Below are 20,428 nucleotides of genomic sequence, written 5' to 3' on the forward strand. Positions count from 1 at the left end.
TTAAATGACTGAGCCACTCAGGCACCCTTTTTTAACTTTTTAAAAAAAATTTTATTTATTTTTGAGAGAGAGAGCATGAGTGGGAGAGGGGCTGAGAAAGGGGAATAGAGAGACCGAAGTGGGCTCCTCACTGACAGTAGAGAGCCTGATGCGGGACTCGAACCCACAAACCATGAGATCATGACCAAAGCCAAAGGCAGACACTTAACTGACTGAGCCACCCAGGTGCCTCCCTTTTAATGTATTCTTTAATTCAGTTTGCTGATGTTTTGTTGAGGATTTTTGCCTTTATGTTTATCAGGGATATTTGCCTATAATGTTTTCTTGTTGTACCCTTGTCTAGTTTTGGTAGCAGGGTAATGGTGGCCTGGTAAAATGAGTTTGGAAGTGTTCCCTCCTTTTCAATTTTTGGGAAGTGTTTGAGAAAGATTAGAATGAATTATTATATAAGTGTAGAATTCACAAGTGAAGCTATCTGGTTCTAGAATTTTCTTTGTTAAAAAAATTTTCTGATTACTGATTCAATGACCTTACTAGTAATACAGCTATTACACTTTTCTTTTTGAGTAGTATTTTCAGAGTATATATTTTTCCATCCTTTTACTTTTAGCCTATCTCTAACTCTAACTCTATCTCTATCTTTGTCTCTATCTCTATCTCTATCTCTATCTCTATCTCTATCTCTGTATTTAAAATGAATTTCTTGTATACAGCATATAAATGGATCCTTTTTTAAAAAAATCCAATTTGACATCTATATTTTCAATTATACAGTTTCAATCTTTACATTTTATATAATTATTAATACTACTTGGTTTATGTCTACCATCTTACTATTTATTTTATCTAATTTCCCCCTTTTCTCTTTTTTTTTTTTTTTTCTTTTAAAAATATTAATTGGGTACTTAATCTCCACTAATTGGCTGGTTTCATTTTATTTTTTTAGCTGTTGCTTTAGGTTTTTTAGCATATACCTTTAACTTATCATGGTGTACATTCAAATAATACAATGACATTCCTCCTTATCTTTTATATGCCTTTGTCATACATTTTAATTTTATATGTTTATATACTTTATAATATATAAATATAAAATTATATATTTTTATGGTATATATTACATTATATAATTATAATTATAAATATAAACAGATAAATAATTATTTTTAAAAGATAATAAAAATGAGATAAATGTGTTTTTTATATTTGTTCACATATTTGTCATTTCTGGCACTCACCATTTCTTGATGTAAGTCCAAATTTCTGTCTGGTATCATTTTTCCCTGATTGAAAAAATTCTTTTACATTTGTTTTTGTACTGGCCTACTAGTGATGAATTCTCTCAGCTTTTGTTCATTTTTTAAAAGTCCATGTTTCTTTTTTAAAATATATTTTTGACGAGTTTAGAATTGTTGGTCGATAGTTTCCTTCAGCACTTTATTTTATTTTATTTTTTTAACGTTTATTTTATTTTTGGGACAGAGAGAGACAGAGCATGAACGGGGGAGGGGCAGAGAGAGAGGGAGACACAGAATCGGAAACAGGCTCCAGGCTCTGAGCCATCAGCCCAGAGCCCGACGCGGGGCTCGAACTCACGGACCGCGAGATCGTGACCTGGCTGAAGTCGGACGCTTAATCGACTACGCCACCCAGGCGCCCCTGGCTTGAATTACTTCTGATAAGAAATTGGCTCTTCTTCTTTGTCCCTCTGAATACAATGTATCTTTTTCCTCTGGTCATTGAAGATTTTCTTTTTATCACTGATTTTCAGCAATTTGATTGTGATTTGCCTTAGCTTGATTTTCTTTATGTTTCTTTTACTTGGACTTATTGTGATTCCTGGATCCATTGGTTTATAGTTTTTATAAAATTTGGGCACATTCAGCCATTATTTCTTCAAATATTTTAATGTCACATACCCTTCCTCCTAGAATTATGATTATACGTAGGTTAGATTACTTGATATTGTCCCACAGGTTACTGATGCTCTGTTTGTTTGCTTCTTCAGGTTTAATAATTTTATTCTTTTTTTTTTTTTAATATTTATTTATTTTTGAGAGAGAGACAGACAGACAGACAGACAGACACAAGCAGGGGAGGGGCAGAGAGAGAGTCAGACATAGAATCCAAAGCAGGCTCCAGGCTCTGAGCTGTCAGCACAGAGCCTGACAAACAGTGAGATTATGACCTGAGCCGAAATCAAGAGTTGGACGCTTAATTGACTGAGCCACCCAGGCACCTCTAGAGCAGTTTTAGGTTCACAGCAAAATTGAATGGAAAGTAGCGAGATTTTCCATATGCCTCCCGTCCCCACATTTGTATAGCCCCCCTATTATCAACATCCTCCACTAGAATGGTGCATTTGTTATATAATGAGGGCACCTACATTGACACATCATTATCACTCAGAGTCCATAGTTTACATTAGGATTAATTCTTAGGATTGTACATTCTTTACGTTTGGACAACTGTATAATAACATGTATCCCCACTTAGGGTAGATTCACTGCCCTAAAAATCCTCTGTGCTCTGCCTATTCATTCCTCCCTCAACCCTAACTCCTGGCAACTTTTTATGTTTTTATCATCTCCATAGTTTTGCCTTTCCTGGAATGTCATATAGTTGGAATCATGTAGTACGTAGGTTTTTTCAGATTGGCTTCTTTCACTTAGTAATATACATTTAAAATCCTTCCATGTTTTTCTTTCTTTTCGTTTTTTTTTTAAGTTTATTTTGAGAGAGAGAGCAGGGGAAGGACAGAGAGAGAAGGAGAGAGAGAATCTCAAGCAGGCTCTGCACTGTCAGCATGACCAAAGATTTTAGGGACACCTGGGTGGCTCAGTTGGTTAAGTGGCTTGGGTCACGATCTCAGGGTTTGTGGGTTGGAGCCTGATGTTGGCTCTCTGCTGTCAGCACAGAGCCTGCTTCAGATCCTCTGTTTCCCTCTTTCTCTGCCTCTTCCCCACATGTGCACTTTCTCTCTCTCAAAAATAAATAAACATTAAAAAATTTAAAAAAAAATTTTTTTTTCAACGTTTATTTTATTTTTGGGACAGAGAGAGACAGAGCATGAACGGGGGAGGGGCAGAGAGAGAGGGAGACACAGAATCGGAAACAGGCTCCAGGCTCTGAGCCATCAGCCCAGAGCCCGACGCGGGGCTCGAACTCACGGACCGCGAGATCGTGACCTGGCTGAAGTCGGACGCTTAACCGACTGCGCCACCCAGGCGCCCCTAAAAAATTTTTTTTTAATTGGCCATAGATCTTAATAGTTGGACGCTTAACCAACTGAGCCCCCCAGGCTCCCTGTTTGTGTTTTTACTGTTGAGTTTTAGGAGTTCTTTGTACATTTTGGATAATAGTCTTCCATTTTATATGTCTTTGGTAAATATTTTCTCCTGATCTGTGGCTGTTTCTGGATATGTTTCTAATTAATTAATTTTCTCTTGATTATGGGTAATAATATCTCACTCCTTTGCATGCCTAATACTTTTCCAAGATGCTAGACCTTGTGAATTTTACTACTGAGTACTAAAGTTTATGGTTGGTTACTGGATTTTGCTGCATTTCTTTAAAGAGTATTGGGCTTTTTCCAGTGTGCAGTTAAGTATATTGGCTTTATCCTTCCAAGGCTTGCGTTTAAGCCTTGTTATTGTAGGCCTCTATTTTGGAAATAATTTGATCCTACTACTAATTCATGACCCTTCTTTCAGAGATCACAAGCCTGCATTGCCTTTTGTGCAGTATCTGGAGGCCATATTTCATATATTTTGTCTAGTTTAGTTGTCTACAGTGGAAAGTCAAAATCTTTCATGGGTAGAGTTAGAGGTCCTATTTTTTATTGTTAGAAGAAAAGCTTTTTTGTTGTTGTTGTTTAGTTCACAACTCACTATTAAACTTGATATTAGCAATTGTGTTCTAAATTTTTAATATTGCTGTCTAATTTGAGAATACCTCTCTCAAATATCTTTTGGACTTAGCTACACACTTCCAGTTATAAGACACATTCATGCCATAATATGACCTCTGGACTCATCATTGCATCACAGTTATGGATGTGTCAGTTCACAGAATGATGGGATTATTGCTAGAAGCCAGTCTTGAATTTGGTTGGCTAGTTACAATTTACTTATACATAAACTCTGCAGACCACATAAGCCTATCCCACTAAATCCAAGCTACATACATCCCTAACTGAATCTTCTTAGCTGGATCCCAAGATGCATGTGGCCACTCTGGCACACCTAACATGAGGAAAGGTGATGAAGTCATAATGAATAGAAACACTGCTTCTAACTTAACTGTAGTTAATGTATTTTACTTCAAAAATTGTATAAAAATGTATGATCGTTAAATTCATTGCCATGGAGGGGAACTGTGCAAAGGAGCCTTGGAGGTTGTACTTCATTAGCTTCATAGTAAATCCGTCTCTGATTTTAGCATCAGTTTTTTTTTAAATGTATTTATTTTGAGAGAGAGAGAGAGAGAGAGAGAGAGCTCCAGAGGGAGAGGGGCAGAAAGAAAAGGAGACAGAAGATCCAAAGCAGGCTCTGTGCTAACAGCAGAGAGCCCAATGCAGGGCCCAAACTCATGGACTGTGAGATCATGACCTGAGCCAAAGTCAGATGCTTAACCAACTGAGCCATCTAGGTGTCCCTAGCATCAGTGTTTTTAAATGCACCGTCATTTGGGCGCCTGGGTGGTTCAGGCGTTGAGCATCTGACTTCAGCTTAAGTCATGATCTCACAGTTTGTGAGTCTGAGTCCCACATTGGGTGAGCTCAAGCCCCACTTTGGATGAGCTCAAGCCCCACTTTGGGTAAATAAGACCCCCACTTCGGGTAAAAACATGAGTCCCGGTGAGCCCCACTTCTCGCTCTCTCTCTCTCTGCCCCTTGCTCACTTGCACCCTCTTAAAATGACTGAATATGTACAGTCATTCTATATCACATATAGATTATAAGGTTTTGGAATTATTCAGACTATAATCTTGAACTGGAAAAAATATTCTTTTTTTTTTTTTTAGGTACTAAATATGGGAATCAGGAAATATGTTTTTGGTGTGACTTTTACTTCATAATTACCTGACACTGACAAAAGTCAGTTACATACTAAGTTTCTGCAGGCCCTTGGAAAATAATATGCTAAAGATTTGGATGAGAGGAAGAAATCCAGACTTTTTGTAATATGGAATCTCTCTCTCTCTCTCTCTCTTTTTTAACAATTATTCGTTTTTGAGAGACAGAGTGTGAGTCAGGGAGGGGCAGAGAGAAGGGGAGACACAAAGTTGAGGAGGGGCAGAGAGAGAGGCAGACACAGAATCCGAAGCAGACTCCAGGCTCTGAGCTGTCAGCACAGAGCCCGACACGGGACTCGAACTCACAGACTGAGAGATCATGACCTGGGCTGAAGTCCAATGCTTAACCGACTGAGCCACCCAGAAAACCCTGTAATACAGAATCTTAATGATTACAAAACAAAAACGAATAAGTAAAAGTCTGGATTTAAAAGTAGAAAGTATTGTTTTTACTTCCATACTTAGTAAGTGGAATAGTCCTCATGTTGATTGTCTCATCTGTTTCCCTCAGTCAATCACGTGCAAATAATGATGCTCTAAACTTGATTTTCACAACTAAGCTTGTTGCAAGGTAGCTCCCCAAAAGTAATTGGGCTTTTAATAGTTTTTATACCAAGAACTCTATTTTAACAGCATTGATACAAACTATATATTAATATTTTTCTCTTTTAGAAATTGCTGAGAATGTCTTTTAGTAAGGAAATGATTTCTTCTTTTTAAAAAAACCTTATCAATCTACTGACAGTCTCCAATGTTTCAGATGTGGTGAAGCTAACTTCCTCATAAAGGACAAAAAGAATTCTTTTGCACACTAAATAGCAACACCCAGACTATAGTAATGTCTGGCTGCTGTTAGGAAGTTTAGAATTCTTTTCCTGTTTTGAATGTTCATTCCTGTTTTGAGTTGTTGATTAAGAGAACAAATTTATTGACAGACTTTTTCTTCTGGATTTCAAGTAACCAGTGTTGATTGGTTGTTTGCTGAAGCATAATAGTGAAGGGTACAAACGAGCTAGCGACACCTCTGAGAATAAGAAGAATTAAATACAAGAGATTAAATGCTGAGGTAGAGTTCAGAAAAGAGAGAGATCTCTATGACCTCAAGTAAAGATTCTAAAACTTAAGTTGGGCTTTGGCAGTTGAATAGAATTTAAAGAAGGCTATTCCATGAGGCAAGCAAAAATACCAAATAAGAGTAAAGTTAACAAGTAGGAATATGCAAGTCTCTTTTATCTAATTCAACCACAATTGTCAAAAGTTTATTCTCTTGTGAATATTTTGCTAATTAAAGGACACAAAGATAAATGAAGAATAGTCTTTACCCCCATAGAATTTAACAACCTGGAAAACAGACAATGATATGGACACAACTACTATAAGAAAATGGATTTCTGTGAGTAAAATTTATACTATAACCTTTATTTCAATGCCTGAGCAACAGACACGTGGGCAGAAAGATCTAGGTTTAAAATTTAGCTGTGCCTCTTCCTAGCTATGTAACCCTGAGCCCATTTGAATGTTAATTTCATCCATGACTGTGTTCCATCGATTTTGCAGATGTAATTGGAAGTTCTCCACCAGCAAACTCATTCCCAGCAGGTCAGAGAGCATTTCACTGCCATTAATATTACCAAATGATCAGAGCCTAGGCTAGCTTTCTTTGCACAGGCTTTGTGTTTTGTGCTCCATAAATACCCATGAGGTCACATTAACCCAATAGCAAATTATTGGATTCCAGTTCTTGCTATCTGTCTATAGGCATTGCTGTTTCTGCCTCACCAACTGAATCAGATTCCATTGGCCTGACTCTTAGAGCCACATCCGCACTTACTGTTCCTTTGGAAGTAGCTCACTGGGCACACTAAGAGACCAGGCTCCTGTCAGTCCAGTTTCCTTCATCCTGTCATCCATGAGGGTGACCAGCTCTCTTGGCTTGCCTAGGACTGAGGGGATTACTGGGACATGGGAATCTCACTATTAAACTGGGAAAATCCTGGCTAACGCGGGATGAATTGGTCATCATACCAGTGGCATGGACCAGACCTCTCCCCGATGACTCTAGCCCTTGTTGCTGAAGACTCAACATATCTGCTGCTTAATCTAGTCCAAGTTTAACGTCTCCTATGTATTTTGAGAGTTAAAAAAGAAAATGTATGTGAGGGTTGAGTTCCTGAAGTGTGTCAGTGAGTACTGAATGAGAATGCCAAGCCAGCTTCAAATTAAAAGCAATACTAGATTGCAAATTAAAACACTCTGCCACTTAAGAAACTTCAGGGACCAGGAAAGAAAGTCAGTTGCTTGAGTGAAAGGTTATAGGACATCATAGATAAAGCTGAAAAGTAGGGTTTGACCAAGATTTCTTTCTATGTATTTGGGTATGTGTGTACATGCATGTGTATACACACATGTATATGTATGTTTGTTGATGGGGAATAAATGCTATGAAAAATTTTTGGAAATATCAGTAGAACTAAGGTAGTAACTGGCTAATACTAAGTAAGGAATGGCTTAATAGCTAGGAGAATTACTTAATAGAATATTCTCAATTTTATTTATCATAAATTTGAAGTAAGCCCTTGAGGCTTTTTATTATATCTCTATGAGAATTAAGTATAAGATAATATGACATAAACCCAAATCAAATAACTGGTTATTTCTAACTTAATACATTAATATTTTACAGGGAATTTTGAGATGAATTAGATAATTATCAGAGATAGGGAAAGAAAGAAGGTAATTAAATGTTTTCAATTAGAACATGTGGACAGTTGACTTTTTTAATGCATCTTAAATGTCTTAGAAATGTTGACAACCTTATGATAATTGATCTTTTCTTGCATTTGATGACTTTGACTGAACACACTATAATCACTGATTCATTTCCATAGTTTTATAAAGCAAAAAGATCCCTCAATAGTCGGTGAAATTAGTTTTCTAATTTAAAGCTTTTTTTCCCACTTAGAAATAATTAGCTATGCTTGAAACTTTCTCACAAGAATTTCTCTATAGAGAAAATGATGCTTTCAACTTGAAGTTCCCAACTGGATTAAAACTACTTTGTGTGTGTGTGTGTTGGGGGGGGCGGATCATGTCCCTACTTCCATCCCAATTTCATATAGACAGGAAATGTTTATAAATCTGTTGGTATTCACAAAACTGCCTTCTCCAGTGTAATGATTTTGAGGCAAGAAGATCTGGGTGACAAAAGTGCAGCAGTAGAGTTGTGCTAGGTAGGTTTGGGCTTCTGAATCAGTTTCAGGTACATATCAGATCAAAACAATAAATTCTGAATCCACAAATTCAGGGGGTTTCTATGACCATATTTGTAGTCCACAGTTATTAGCACAGTACAACATAAAGAATTAATACTGAATACAGTTTTTGATAGGTTAATCAACTCAGTTCACCCAATAAATATTTAGAGGGTGTCTTCTATGTGTAAGGCACACTTCTAATCACTAAGGGTATAGTCAAAATACTTAGCCTTGTAGAGTTTACATTCTACTAGGGAAAACAGACCAAAAGAAACAAAAGTAAGTACATAGTATGTCAGATGGGGATGGATATACTATGAAGAAATGAAAGCAGGGTAAAGGGTTTAGGGGGTGCTTGGGAGTGGAGAGGGCAGGACTGCTGTTTGAGATTTGGTGTCAAGGAAGGCCTCACTGAAAAGGTGACATTTGAGCAAAGAGTGTAGGAAGAAGAAAGTGAGCTTTGAAGGTATATGAAGAAGAGTCTTCTAGGCAGAGGGAGAAGCCAAGGTCCTACGGCAGAACTGCTCGGATATCAAGGAATAATAGCACGGAGGTTAGTCTGGTAGGAACACGTGGAAAAGAGGGAGTGAGTGGCAGGAGATGAGCATGGAGAGGTGGGGGTAGAGTGCCAGGTCTTAAAGGGCTTTATAGGGTAGGGATTTGGGGCATTTACTCCCAGTGAGATGACTTTGGAAGCAAAGGGTTGAATTTTTTTAATTCAAATACCCTCAAACCAAATTGCCATAAGACTTGTCATCTAGTTAAGAAGACCAATTCCATTTTGGATTATCTTTTTGAACTTAGGTGGATCATCCTATAAGCTTATTAACTCAATCTTGGGAAAGACTTGCCTGGTAATATGGCAGCAACTAGGATCTAGTTGCCAAACTTCTTAGAACAGTTTGTCCATTTTTCATCTCTCTAATTGATTTTCATCAACAGATTTCCATCTTTCATCTCTCTAAAATGCTTAGCTTAAGTTTTCAGCAAATCAGGACCAATACTTTTATAAACCCATGGCATGTTATTGATAGTTTTCAAGTAGAAGAAAGCTTGTTTTATTAGCTAGAATATTTTAGTTTAATCATTTATTCAACAAGAATTTATTTTTTTTCCTATTGTGTTCCCAGAAATGGTGCTAGGTATTGAAAATACAAAAATATATAAAGGCTCTTTTCCTCAAAGAGCTCACACAAAGAGGTGACATAGATTCACAGATAAATGATTGCACTATGTATAATATGGCAACTGTCTAGAATTAGTACCTAGTAAATGCTCTTAGATTCTTGTCAAGTGGCTAAATTGTAGTAGCTCTGTCTGAAGTTAGGGAAGGATGACTGATTCAGATTCAGCCAGCAGCTTCGTGAGGAAAGGACATTGTCTTGTTCTCTCCAGCATCTAACATAGAATCTAGCAGATAGTAGGTGCTCAGTAAAAAGTTATAGAATGAATGAGTGAATGAATAAATGACTGAGAAGATGGTTGAGCAGAGTCTGAGGGAGGAATAAGATTTGTTGGGTAGCCAGACACACATTGCTGGCAAAAAGAACAAGGTGTGCAAAAGGTATGAAGATATAGAAAATCGTGATTACATCCCAGTAATAATTTTAGATTTCCATTTAAGGTATTCTGCCAAGTCCACACCTGAGACATAATTATTGATACAAATGCTTCTTTTCAGTGTATTTCTTATGAATTTGCATGTATCTAGAAACTCCCTAAAACATTATTTGTATATATTTGTGTATATACTAGCCAGAGGAAATGTGTATATTTTTAGTACAAAAAAACTTATTTGTTGCCTAACTTTTTTTTAAAAAGTGTATTTATAAGCAAGAACAACTCTGAAATTAGAAGAGATAGTATTATCCTATCAATATAAAGATTAATCCACCTGAGCAAACTTAGTAGAAAAAAATTTACAGATTTTGCCGTACAATGAAATGTACTATTTTGTCCATTAGTTGTGCAGTTAAACCTTCATCAAGGTATAACAAGTCCTGGAAATGATTTCAGTTGAATTACAAAAGAAATGGAATAAGATTCATTCAAAACTGGTTCACACCAGCTCTCCTGCATGTACTATTAACTGCTAAGATCAAGTCACAAAACATTATTTTGAGGAGAAAGGGTTTAGTGAACCCTAGAAATTGGGTTTGATTTATGCCAGAAAATCTGCCTTTTCACTGCTTGAGATTCTATGGAAGAAAGCCACAGTCTTTTACCAAATGGTTTCTAAGGAAACCCCTTATAGCACAGCATCTGAAAACAATTTGGTTGTTAATGAGAAATGGTTCTCACGATGGTGGGAAAGTGTTGACTGAAAGAAAAGACTTCTAGATTTGGCAGTCAGTCTGTAAAAAGTGTTTACTGTTCTGCAGTTACGTTCCTGAAATTTCTACGTAGATCAAACATTTGCAGGTCCTATTTCACAGTCAGTCTTGCTTTGTAGATATATTTTTTTTAAAGAAGCAATAGAAAAATTTTGTGCTAAAAATGTAGATGCTTGAACTTGTGAATATATTCAAACAAGTGTCCTCCCAGAATCTGCAGTCCATTGAGTTTTCCAATCTGTTTTGGAATTCCCACATTCCATTCAATATGCTTGAATTCATATATTAATAACATTGTATTATAAGTATATAAAGTTAAATTGCATAAAATGTTGCTAAAAATCCTAAAATATGGTAGGGTATTTATATATTCTTTAAACCTGTTTTTCAAGTGTATTCTGAAATGTCTCATAAGTTGTATTTATTTTACTTCTTTTAAGTTCTTCAAAAGAAAGCAACTAATTGGAACATTTTAACTATAATCCTTTTATAATAATTTCAAGATTAAATATTAATATCTAATGAAGCACTAAAACCTTGAAGTTAAGAAATAAATGCTAGATCTGCACTAATTCCTCTAAGTGAATCTTTTGAAGTCAGATTCCAAGATAACCATACCTATATTTTCTCGATAACCCCTAAGTAATGAAACCAAAAGAAGAAATTCATACAATAATTTCAAATAGGTTTTCACCTCCAGCATGATTCAGAAACATGAATGAATATATGGCAGGAAGCAGAAAAGGCCACCAGAAGTTCAAAGGAAGATATTTTGAAATATTTCTTGCCCTGGAAGCATTAAAAGTTTGTGAGTCTGTGTAAAATACAATACTCAGTTGTCACTTGAAAGCCTATGGGTGCATCACTTTGCCCACGGCTGCCACCAGTCCATCTGTCCCCCGTATGTTTTCTGTTTTAGACTTTTGTACGAGGCAGAGTTGCCAAGAGTCTTCTGCTGTCCTCAGTTGTTTTCCTCATTTGACCCCCACCTCCTTTCTCTTTCTTCCCCGGTCTTTGAACTTCCTCCACTTTGGGCAGCTGCTTTCATTTGCGGCTCTGCTTTGGGCAGGGAAAAAAATTCTGCCAATGGAAACAGGGAAAATAAGAAAACAAGACGGGTTGCAAGTGCTTTGCATGTGTCACGGCTCTCTGGCGGCCCACTGTGGGGTCTTTCAACTCCTTGAGTAGTAGACCAAGAAGGGATCTGCTGTTGGAGACTGACCCGAAGTGACCACAGATAATCTAAGAGACCTTTTCTTCTTATCTCAGAACCAACAAACCCAGAAGTTGTGTTGAGGGAAGTTGGAAGGTGTTATATTTTATATGTTTATTACCCACTCCATACTCTGAGGGCATATATTCTCCATTCAGCTCGGTCAGATCTATACTATTGTCAGTTTTGCCTGGTTACAATAAACATTTACTTATATAGTATTTTGGGTTATGACATTTTAGAGGAAGAGACTATAACCTTTTCTTCTACTCTCCCTTATTCTCTACAATACAGAAACTCAGAGGGCAGAAACTTCTCTGTTTAACTTTCTCAAAGCAATTGATGACAGATAAGCATGTATATGAGTGTTTCATAAACATTAATTCATGAAGAGAATGAAAAAGCATCTTTTCTAAAACAAAAGCAAGCTAATGCTTTATCATTGCTGTTGTTGTGCCAGTGTGTTCAATTTTTGAATTTTAGTGAAAACTTTTTCACTGTGTCTGGCTGAGACACAGAAGACATGTCATTCTTGTCTCTGTTGATAAAACATCAGGAGGGTAGATTGACAGTGGGAGATGCCCCAAATAGACATAGTTTCTGCCTCAGCACATTCAATTTGTTCCTACTTCTTTTCTTCCTCCCTCTCCTGCAGTATCCACCGGAGCACCACAGGATGGCTCCCCACAGAGGGCAGCAGGCTAACTGGGCAGCTGGTAAGTCCGGTGTTAGACTTAGAAAGGAATATTTGCCTTTCCTTCTATAAACACTCTGCACCTCACACTGGTAAATGTATAGCCGAGTGAAAAATTGTCCGGGTGAAATGTCTCCTCCCTTTGACCTTGTCTGAGTGCCGTTGATTTTTATTATCCAAGCTAAACCCCTAAAAAGCAGGAATCACACAAGAGCTGTAAACATGTGTGAAAAACAGGAGTAACTGTATTTGCTGAGTCAAGACCCAAGTAAAGGAGTGGATCACATTTCCCTGTCTTGGAGGAACTTCTGAAGATAGGTACAGTCTCCAGATAAATTCAATTCAAAATATTCCAAGTGCCTTGTATGCTAGACTCTTCTCTAGTAACTGCGAATTCATGGTGAATGCGAAGATAACAGAGATGTCCTACCCTTAGAGGAGCTCACAGACTAGACTTGTGGCAGCCCCTCTTCTCAGAATCTGGAGGGTTTTAGATAGTGTCTCTACATTTATATCTCACTGAGCAGTGATGCCCTTATCCATGTAACAAACTGGCAATGAATGCCCTATGCTGTGGTGAAGTGCCAGCTCCTTGGCTTTGCAATGATGAATAAGACAAGAGACCCTCGCCTCCAGAAGATCTCAGGCTAGAGGAGGAAAAGAGAGGTCAAAGAGAAACTATGAAACCATGTTTATATAAATGAGAAAAGAATATTCTCTCTGGAACACTCAATTTCTGAAATTGATAGATCTTTCCAGCTCACTGAACTCACATGTAAAGTGCTTAGTATGGTGCCTGGAAGACTGAAAGCACCCAAAAGATGTGAACTATCTTCTTTATCATTATTGCCTTTACCTCTTCTAATCTTATGCCAGGATTGAGCACCAATCTAGCCCTTCCATATTTGACCTCTTTAAATGTCTCACTAACAGAAGTCAATATATTTTTTGGGAGAAAAGCAACAGCTTATGTGGAAACATACCATCATCACTTATGTTCACCCACAGTTTCTAAATATCACGTGTAGTGATAAACACAAAGCTGTATGAAAAAAATTGTCTATTAGTTGGGAGTTAAATGGAAAGCTTTTCATTCTGCTTCCACATTTCCATCCATTTCAGCAGAATTTCTTTTTGGGAAAATGAGTAGTGAATTGTATAAGGAAACATTAAAAAAAATTTTTTTTTCAACATTTATTTATTTTTGGGACAGAGAGAGACAGAGCATGAATGGGGGAGGGGCAGAGAGAGAGGGAGACACAGAATCGGAAACAGGCTCCAGGCTCTGAGCCATCAGCCCAGAGCCTGACGCGGGGCTCGAACTCACGGACCGCGAGATCGTGACCTGGCTGAAGTCGGGCGCTTAACCGACTGCGCCACCCAGGCGCCCCAAGGAAACATTTTAATTAAACAAGGTAGGGTTTAATGGGATCTGCTCTGGATGACTATCTCATGCTATTGTAAATATTCAGTTAACTTGTAGATCAAGGCTTATTAACCTTAGTACTATTGACATTGTGGGCCAGATGATTCTTTGTTTTGGGGGGCTGTCCTGTGCGCTATAGGATGTTTAGCAGCATCCCTGGCCTCTACCCTCCAGATGACATCATATCCCCACAGTTGTGACAGCCAAGAATGACTCCAGACATTGCCAATTGTCCCCGAGGGGGTAATATCTCCCCTACTTGAGAACCACTGCTTTTAGAAAATCTGGCCATTGATTTAAGCATATGGGATAGTGCAAACTGACCTGCGGTATGGCTTTTCTTCCAGTAGGTGTAGGACTTCAGTTGGCCATGCTCCTTCATTTAATAAGTGCCAGTTTGTGTGAGGTACTAGCAAAACCATGAGAGTAAGTTGGACCTTGCCCTGAAGTAACTAATAGTCTAATAATTTGTAAATTAAGTTGATTTGTCAGGTTTTGTAAATGTGCCAGATGATTCTTAGTAACACTGAAGCAGTGCCTTGGGCTTAGCAAGCTCTAATAAACATCCCAAATTGGTATTATGTGGTATCAAAATGCTTCCAAAGCAGTGGACAATCTCCTATACTTTTCTTTTAAGTCTTCATTGACTATTCTTTGATTCTTGTGCATGGAATAAATTACTTACTACTGGGATATTTATCTTTTTTTTTTTTGTTTATTAAGTTTTTTTCCTCCAAATTTTTTATAAACCCAACACTTGTGTTATGGATTTGGGGGATAATAACAGCACCTGTCCTGATACATAGAGTTCTTATTGTTTAGACAGCTGTCTACACTCTGGACATTTGTACTTACACATTCAATTTTAAAAGAATAATTGTGTGATGAAAAAGATCTTATAATTGTGTAACTGAAGCTAAATGGAGTGTTCATTCACTGTCAAGTTTATAAAAAACTGTAAAAAGTAACAAACAATCCCAAATATTATAACTAAGCAAATCAAGTGTAGAGTAGCATACAACATAGCATTTCATACTGCATCTGAACTAATAAGATGTTAGGCAATAGAGTTGAATATAGTTAAAATAGTTACATAGCAATACAAGCATTATTCTCTACCAGTACAGCATCTTCCTGGCATTTACATAGTCCTTTGTATATGCCCAAGTGGTTTAACTCTTAATTCATAAAGCTATATTAAGAATTTGATATTTGTGGGTTTTTTGTGCTGTTACCAGTAAAGAAACTTCAAGAATATATAGTCGTTTTTACCTTTAATATTTCCTTTGTCACTAACGGCCTTTCTATGAAGATTTTTATTTTGTAAATCTGGCATTATTATACATAATATATGTGCTTACCAAATGCCAGTACCCATGCTAAATACTTTACACACAGTAATGCATTTAGTCTAAGAACCTCATCCAGACTTAATACAGTGAGTTCCAGAGCCTGAATCTGAACCCACAATTGTCTGGCACCAGTGTCCTTTTTCTTTAACCAGTATGCCACATGGCTTCCTTCAGCCTTTTATGGACACTAAAAGAAATATGTCTTTTATGCAAAAGAATGAAATTGGACTTTACAAAAAAGTCAACTCAATGTGGATTAAATACTTAAATGTAACACCTTCTAGAGAAAACCAGAAGAAAACACAGGGGGGAAGGCTTGTTGGCATTGGTCTGGACAATGATTTTTTTTTTGATATGACACAGAAAACAAGCCACAAAGGCAAAATAAACAATTGAGATTACATTAAACTAAAAAGCTTCTGTACAGCAAAGAATCACAAAATGAAAAGGCAACCTATGAAATGGGAATAAATATTTGCAAACCATATATCTGATAAGGGGCTAATAGCCAAAATATTGAAGGAGCTCATAAAACTCAATAGCAATAAAACTAAAAACCCAATTTAAAAGTGAGCAAAGGACCTAAATAGACATTTTCCCAAACAAGACATACAAATGACTAACATACAAATGTATGAAAAGGGGCTTAACATCACTCAGGGCACTGCAAATCAAAACCACAATGGGGGGCACCTGGGTGGCTCAGTTGGTTAAGCATCCAACCCTTGGTTTTGGCTCAGGTCATGATCGCACAGTTTGTGACATGGGGCCGGCCCCATGTCTGGCTCTACGCTGATAGTGCAGAGTCTGCTTTGGATTCCCTCCCTCTCCCTCTATCTACTTCTCCCTCCCTCCCTCTGTCTCTCTCTCAAAATAGATAAATAAACTTAAAAAAAAAAAACCTCACAGGTATCAGGATAGCTATTATCAAAAGGATAAGAGATAAGTATCAGAATGTGGAGAAAAGGGAACCCTTGTACACTGTGGGAATATAAATTGGTGTTCTCCACTATGGAGAACGATTTGGAAGTTCCCCTCCAAAATTAAAAATAGAACGAGGATATGATCCAGAGTTCCACTTCTGGGTACTTACCCAAATCTATTGAAAAGATATCTGCCCTCCATGTTCATTGCAGCATTTTTCACAATAGCCAAGATATGGAAACAATCTAAGTGTCCATCAACAGATAGAATGAATAAAGGAAATAAATATATAATATATATTATATATGTGTATATATGTGTGTGTGTATACATATATACATGCACACATATATACACATGTATACTATATATAAAAATATCACTTGGCCATAGAGGAAAAAGGAAATCCTGCCATTTGCAACAACATAGATAAGCCTGGAGGACATTATGCTAAGTGAGATAAACCAAATGCAGAAAGACAAATTCTGTATGATCTCATTTATATATGGAATCTAAAAAAGTTGAACTCATAGAACCAGAGAGTAGGTGGTTTCCAGGGGCTGGGGGAAATGGGGAGATGTTGGCCAAGGGTAAAAACTTGCAGTTACAAGATGAATCAGTTCTGGGATCACTTGTACATCATGGTGATTATAGTCAATGATACCATATTATATACTTGACATTTACCAAGAAAGTAGATCTTAAGTATTCTCACCACACATATCAAAAAGATAACTATATGAGTGATGATGTGTTAATTATCTTGATTGCCACAATTATTTCACAATGTAAATTGTATGAAATCATCACATTGTACACCTTAAAAATCATGTTGTACAACCCAAATGTATACCATTTTTATTTACCAATCATACCTCAGTAAAGCTGGGGGAAAGAAAGAAATGTGCATTTGCTGTCTAAGCTGTCTGCTGCTCCGAGATGACAATTTAGAGATTTTGGTCTTTGCAATTCAATAACACTAGGAGACTTTTGATTTGTTTGAAGTAGATCCCAATGAGCTATCCTAATGTATTATGGTGAAAGGAATAAAGGAAAATTTCTCCAATTTCTAAAATTATTTGAAATATTTCCCCCATTGCCTCAGTCTACTCTTTCTCCTCTAAATAGATATAAGTAATGTGTATACACAGTATTTACATTATTCAAATGATAATCCTATCACTGCTCTCAAGTAACCATGCATTAAATGGTTCAAGAAAATTGGCTTCCATTTTGTTATAACTTATATAAGCTACATAGCTACATTAATGTTGATAGAAAATTTGAGAGGGGAAGTATTTTAAAACAATATATTTTTATAATGAAAACTATCTTGGGGCACCTGGGTGACTCAGTCTGTTGAGCGACCAACTCTCAATTTTTTCTCAGGTCATGATGTCACAGTTGCGTGAGTTTGAGCCCCTCATCAGGCTCCATGCTGACAGTGCAGAGACTGCTTGAGATTATTTCTCTCCCTCTCTCTCTGCCCTTCCCCCACTCACATGCACACTCTCTCTCAAAAATAAATAAATACACTTAAAAAATAAATAAAACTATCTTGATATATTTCCTTATTTCATACTATACAGTAATAACCTTTGGTTGTTTCCTGACAAAATCGCATTTAACTTATAATTGTGGGCATGTATTACAACTTACCCATTTTTGGAAGTAATTTTTTAGCATATTCATGTGTGTGTGTGTGTCAGAAAGACCACAAAAGAGACAAAAGTGAATCATATTCTATGAAAAATCTATAAATATTTAAATCTAAAAACTAGAGAGTAACTCAGTAGTTTATTTAATTGAGGAAAGGATGGGGTACAAATAATAATAGTGCTATATTATACATCCTCATTTACAGATGAGGAAACTGAAGCACAGAAGGGTTTATTCAGTACTGCATCTCAGGCTCCTATATTTTGTTTGGAAAAAGTATCTCCCTATGAAGTTTCACATGTAGAGGACAGTGTTACATTGCCAGACTCACTCCCAGGATATGACCAGTTCAGGCTGATGCTGGGAACATAAGATGCCCTATTAATTTAAGATGCCCTTCCTATACCAAGTTTTTGTTCTAGGCATCCAAGTATCATTATTCCATTGCTAGACTTGGTGCCTGGTATGCTCTAAATGCCTTAACATCTCCAAATGTCTATTGTCAGGTAAATAAGTACCAAGGTTTTTTCTTGGACATACACCGGACATTAGGCTAAAAGTGGAAAGTGCAATTTGCTTTAAAGAAATATCCTTTATAAATGACTTGTTTGTAACCATCATTTAACTAATATTCTAAAAGGCCCTGTGGCCTAGTCAAGGAATCACTACATTTTCTATTTAAAAAAAATTTTTTAATGTTTATTTATTGCCTGAGAGAGAGACAGAGACAGAATGTGAGCAGGGGAGGGGCAGAGAGAGAGAGGGAGACACAGAATCCGAAGCAGGCTCCAGGCTCTGAGCTGTCCGTACAGAGCCCGACGCGGGCTCAATCCCACAAGCCATGAGATCATGACCTGAGCCAAAGTCAGACGCCTCACTGACTGAGCCACCCAGGCGCCCCAGAATCACTACATTTTCTAAAGCAAATAATTTTCTTTTCACATCACAGGTCAGAGCAAATGTTATCATCACACCGTGCCTCTAATATAGATACAGTCCCTAAATTGTAAACAGATGTGGGTTGTTGAAACCCATGGCCGGATCCCTTAGGAGCCCTGTCCCCTGAGAACAGGGAGTGCAGTGAGAGCCACCTGCTTTGGAGTCAGACTGGTCTGAGGTTGGATCACAGCTTTGAGGCATATTAAGGGCATGACCATGGGCATACTTTGCAATTTCCTCAGTTGACTGATCTGAAAACAAGAATAATTATGTTCTCTCATAAGATTGTTTTGTGGGTTAAAGAAAATGTATAGGGGCGCCTGGGTGGCTTAGTCAGCTAAGTGTCTGGCTCTTGATTTCAGTTCAGGTCATGATCTCACATTTTGTGAGATCAAGCCCCATGTCAGGCTCTGCACTGACAGCACAGAGCCTGCTTGGGATTCTCTCTCTCTCTCTCTCTCTCTCTCTAAATAAATACATAAACATTTTTTAAAAAGAAAAGAAAATGTATATATACTGGCTAACATAAAATAGACTGTATTAGCACCCTTAGTTACAGGCATAAAGGAAAAAGAAAGAAGGGAGGGAGGAGGAAGGGAGGGAGAGAAGGAAAGATAAAGTGAGGAATGGAGAGAGAAAAAAGAAAACCTGTTAGAATTTTAAAAATTAGCTTTTGTTTCATTCCTAAAATATTGTGCATTCAAACTATATTCTCAGGACTTGATCTCCCTGGATTTCTCTGGCTTGCTTTCCTTGATATTTGCTTTATTATGAAAGAAGTATTTTCTTAATTCTGACTCCTACAAATTCCATATTTACATCTTGTAGGTTTCCAATCTAACAGAAAAAAAAGAGCAACTCTCCTCAGAAACACTTTAAAAAGTCCTGGCCTCACTCTGATTAAATCAGCTTTCGCATGTTTCCATCCCTGAAACAGTTGTAGGTCCAGGGAAATTCAATGTTCTGATTGTCCAGACCTAGATCACACACCCACCTCTTGAATCAGGGACAGTTTAAGCAACATTCAAAGCATAAGGACCAAAGGCACAGGAAGCATGGTTCCCAGAGGAAAATACAGGGAATATTATCAGGAGAAAGGGGAATGGGTGTTGGATGGCAAAATCAGAAAAGTGTCCACTACATTGCACTTAACTAAATGTCAATTGTTGTTGTTATTGTGTGTATTTTTAGTCCACGTACAAAATATTATGAAGCCCACCCTATTTTAAAAAATCACTCTATTTAACAACTTTACTCAGAAAATATATTCAAATTTCCAATCTAGGATATTGCAGTCCGTCCCCTTCCCTTGCTTCTAGGTAGGCCTAATGAGCAATTCCATGACACATCAGTGTGGAACTCTCTTTTAACTTTTATGAGCCTCGGTTTTCTTGTCACTTTCTAGGGAGTAACACAGCTAATTTTCTTTACTTTTGACCAAGATATCTGCTCCCTACAGAATATAACAGATTACTGTCTCATAACTTTTCTCCCTTCCTATTGTTCCTGAATTAAGAACCAGTTACTTTTTGTAAGGCTTTTTACCATATTTTCTTTT

General features: G+C 37.2%; 1 long non-coding RNA gene across 3 annotated transcripts in view; it reads left to right on the top strand.

Annotated features, from left to right (window-relative positions):
* LOC123598331 overlaps positions 1-20,428 on the top strand; it is a 198,645-nt gene that overhangs the window by 33,559 nt on the left and 144,658 nt on the right. For all 3 annotated transcript variants that reach the window (XR_006712543.1, XR_006712544.1, XR_006712542.1), the window contains exon 2: positions 12,532-12,592. This is a non-coding gene — a long non-coding RNA (uncharacterized LOC123598331). The remainder of the gene's footprint in view (positions 1-12,531; positions 12,593-20,428) is intronic.

The sequence above is a fragment of the Leopardus geoffroyi genome, chromosome C1 (genome assembly GCF_018350155.1).
Source record: "Leopardus geoffroyi isolate Oge1 chromosome C1, O.geoffroyi_Oge1_pat1.0, whole genome shotgun sequence".
NCBI classification, from domain to species: domain Eukaryota; kingdom Metazoa; phylum Chordata; class Mammalia; order Carnivora; family Felidae; genus Leopardus; species Leopardus geoffroyi.